This window comes from Oreochromis aureus, linkage group 3, assembly GCF_013358895.1.
Source record: "Oreochromis aureus strain Israel breed Guangdong linkage group 3, ZZ_aureus, whole genome shotgun sequence".
NCBI classification, from domain to species: domain Eukaryota; kingdom Metazoa; phylum Chordata; class Actinopteri; order Cichliformes; family Cichlidae; genus Oreochromis; species Oreochromis aureus.
This window is the reverse complement of record NC_052944.1, coordinates 22,749,216-22,753,502: the sequence shown is the minus strand read 5'-3', so window position 1 is coordinate 22,753,502 and position 4,287 is coordinate 22,749,216. Positions and strand designations below refer to the sequence as shown.

Sequence of the window (4,287 nt, the reverse complement as noted above, 5' to 3'; positions counted from 1 at the left end):
TTGAGAAAACGTAAAATTTCAAGGCAACATGATGCAAGAGATTTTTGAGTTTTCTCAACTTTTGCCAACTGTTGTTGACTCAACTAAGATTTACAAGTTCTGCCAACTTGGATCTTCTTGTTCACCTAATTAGGATAATCCTGGAAGTCTAACGAAGAAATTCTGGTTTCAATGCCATGTATTTCTGCCTTCACCAAACACAGATATTCTTGTTGAGTAATCATACAATTCTTACTCCAGTGAGTTGAAAATTTACCTATATAAACAAAGGAAAATGTATGTTGTTATTATACTTGAAAAACACTTAATAAATAGATATAGAATAAAACAAAGCACAATTCAATGTTATCTAAAAGCTTATTTATTTTGTTCAACAGTCTTTTCAGTACATTTCAGAATGTCATGGGTAGTAGGGTGAATTTCTGTTAAAAAAAAAACAAAAGAAAGAAAGAAAAGAAATAACAAACAAACAAAAACGTGTTGCCAGTTTCTTTTGGGTGCTTTGAGCACCCCAGCAGAGACGTTAAAATTCCAGAGTCCAGAACCAAAAAAGAAAAGTGTCCAGCAACTTAATAATTCACACACACACACACCCTGACCGTCTTGTAAAAGCTGAACATAACTATTGCACATTAAATAGGGTAGTGCTACAAACGATTGCCTATGCACCCAGACATTGACATTTTACACAGGCTTACTATGATGAACTATGGAAGTTAAAAGTTCTTAGAAATGTTACCATCAATGAAGAGGAAACTAACACTATAACAAATCTTTTAAAATACTACAAGACAAATTTTCACCATATTTTCTCAACAATACAGATTCATCTGACTAAAATTTACATTTCGAATAATGATTTATCCACTTCACCTTCATATTGTCCGACCAGGCCAAAATAAGATGGCCTGAATTGCTTCAAAGGTAAAACTCATCTGCTTTGGATAATCAATGTTGAGGGCATACAGAAAGCCAAAGAGGTGTGCCAGGGCAGTAGAGAGATCTGGAATGTTCTGTAGCACAATGTCCCCTTCCAACACAACTGCATGTTCTCGCACAGACGTATCAGCATCGTCATCTTGTAGGATGGTGAGGATGGCAACTGATGCACCGTTCAACACTGGTTCCAAAATGTCAGTGTCCTGAAGAAAAGTAAAATATGAATTATTGAAAGCTAAAAAAACTAAAGACAAAACAAATTTCTAAAGATTTTAACTTTAACCTCTATACCATGCTGGTCGTTTGACCCATGGAGGTTTTAAGAAGAAAAAGCTTATTTTCTTTTTAATTAATGCCACCTTGTGAGTTTTGTACAAAAATATTTTCTGCTATGGAACAACCACTAACAATGCCCAGCTGCTGCTCAGCAGAAAAAAAGGAGTGAGAGTTATGACAACTGCAATCCCCACTATAAAATTATCTGGACTGCACTGAGAAAGTGTACATTTCCATTTTGGATAAACTCATCCTTTAAAAACATCTCATAGCAATTAGTTTTACTTGCATTACTTTTTTGTACTTACTAAGCACTTCAGGAAAACCTCTGTTGCATCTTCTGTTGAGGAAAATGGGCAGGCCTCTCAGTGCCCGTTGGACACAGTGTTGGATGTCTAAAGAGTATTCAGTGGAAAACAAGAATTTCAATTAGTGAAGTAACATGGTGTACTATACACAATGCAAAATCAATCTCATAGTAATGAAAGTAAAGCACAGGTCAGACCCAGCAACACGCAAAACGTACACCCCCCCCCCCAAAAAAAACAAACAACAACACCATGTTAACAATTTTACTTTCGTTTTACAAATTAAATAAAATACTGCCAAATAAGAACAAAGCAATGACTCATGACATTCATTTTTACTGACATGTTCACTGATGTGTTTTATTTGAAGCCAACATCTTTTCAGTTTCTGTTAAGAGAAAAGTATACTCTCTTCTGAAAATGTCAGATAAAGGAGCACTTCACTCACCTGTTCATCAAGTTTATCCAGGAGGTCTTCCATCTCCTCACCAAGAACTCCCTTCTTAGACCAGTACAGTTTCAGCAGGCCAGGCACAACTTTGTCAAGGGATGCATTGAAGGTCCCCAGGAGGTCTTTGCTTGTGATCCGATGAAATTTTCAGATATCTAAACAATACATTCACCAAAATATTGTCATTTATTCAACACAGAAAATTCCTGGGTAGCTGTCTTGGACAGTCTGCACCATGTTATATGCCTGACTGTGTCATCAACAGCAAAACCTACCTACTTCAAAAATCTCTCATGAATACGTCTTTTGCACAGGAATAGAAACACCTCCCACAAAACCCAGTATCAATATGAAAATACATATTATGTTCTAAGTTGCACCAAAATCTGTGACCAATCAGATTCTGTGACCTGCCTTAGTATTCTTTCCCTAACAATCTCAGACTATAGAAGTCCTATTTCTAGCACAAAAAAAAAAAAATACATGCTAAGTCAAAATTATGAGATTGCCTTTCTGTTTCACAATTTTGATTTAGCATGGGGACTCTTGTACTGGCAGAAATGTTCAGGGTAAGGATTTCAATATAACACTGGCAAGGGCCTTGACTGGAGTGGTAACACAAGATAATAAAGTTGGCCAATGCATTACCCCAGCAAATACCGTACTGCTTCAATATAAGTATAAATCATGCCCAATTTGAATAATAATTAAATTATAAATAAATTAGGACAGTCTTACCTCCTCAGAGGAAAACAGCGCAGATCATCTCTCCTGGACCTCAGATACCATAGGCTGACACTCCACGACCTCTCTCCGCCTGAGAGAAAATGTTTGCAATAATGAAACATTTCAATATAATGTAGAAAAAAAAAAAAACGAGAAAAAAAAAGTTACGGATCGGACTCCCGATCCTTACTGCGTATGTGCAAAGTCGGACCGTACAGATCGCGTCTACCCGTGGAATTGTACATAAAATCAATACTCCACCAACAAAAAGGCTCTCAAAACAATACAATACTTTCCACAGCTTTGAAGGATGGGTCAGGTGTATCCTTCGTGGCCCACCCTATGCCAGAATTCATAGCTTGCCCAGCCGATTCTAGTTTCAAACAATGGCGGCAGCCACTTAGTTTTAATATTACTCTTATTACTCTTTCTGGGTCACAAAGTAAACTTTTAAGGTATTTTCAGGCGAGAATGTAGCTGTGTAAATTTCAAATATCTGCTCAGTTTATTAAGACAACACATTTTTGCAAAAATGCTTCTACGTTTTCGGAGACGTCTGTTACCACCAGCTTCGATAGCTAGCTGGGGATTCAAGGCTCGCTAGAGCAGCGAGAACAGCGAACTCCTGGCATATCATTTTCAACCCCCTGCGCGGTCCTTCGCTAGCTTAAACATGATATATAAGTCCCTTAGATGACTTAAATATGTTATTGTTTGGCTTTTTTTTCAGTGCTTTACTCGTTCCACCCTCCTGGGTCCTCAGGAGGATGCAGCCTAGCGCTTGTAGAAAATCCTAATAACAGATGTCGTTAGCTTACCTGCTAGGGCAAATGGCCGGCAGCTCCCGCACCTGTCCAAAAAATGGTCAAATAATACACTCCAACTTCAGACCAGGTAAAATCCGTAATGGTCGAAAAATTGTAATTTTCATCCAATTTTGGCCACGTTTGTTCAAAGTTTCTTAGCAGGTTTTCAGTTCAGAACACATCGACAAACCACTATCACACAGTCTGCTCAGACTCGTTTGGTCTAGTTCAAACTTATTCAGACCACGACGTGTGCCAGTCACCTACGGGTTTCCCACGGTTCCCAACTCGACTCAAAAAATCTACTCAAAAGTTGATAATCTTTGTTATGCTCGCTAGAAAATCTTAGTTAGGACAACAATGGAAGAAATTTGTTGGGCAGACAAGCTATTTTAGGTTGTAAATGGAAAGTTTTATTTCTAAGTCAGTTTAATTTGAAAACTTTACTCAAATCAACAATTACTAGTTATCGTTTTTACAGTGCAGTCACACAAACTTTGTGAGATTTCCTCTTAATGGAATCCAAATTGTTATCTCGGTTAATAAAAACAGCAAAACATTAACGAGACCTGAAGTTGCGTTTGTTGCTTCGAGCTGTTTGCAGGAGTCTTTCTCATTAAATACCTTTACAGGGTCATAGTACATAAGCACAATCCACAGTATCCCCCATAGCAAGAGAGTTACACACATTTGCACACCTGGCACAACAGCAGTAACTTCATTAAATTTTCATAACTACTAATTATTCCAGTGGGATTTTTGCTCCCTCTGCTTAAGCTTT

At 37.6% G+C, this 4,287-nt stretch overlaps 1 long non-coding RNA gene across 1 annotated transcript; it reads right to left on the bottom strand.

The window, feature by feature from the left end:
* Positions 1-552: 552 nt before the first annotated feature.
* LOC120437634 lies at positions 553-2,756 on the bottom strand. Its single transcript, XR_005611307.1, has 4 exons — positions 2,713-2,756; positions 1,972-2,129; positions 1,524-1,610; positions 553-1,142 (listed from the first exon to the last, which is right to left on the bottom strand). It is a non-coding gene; the product is annotated as an uncharacterized LOC120437634 (long non-coding RNA).
* Between the last annotated feature and the right edge of the window lie 1,531 nt (positions 2,757-4,287).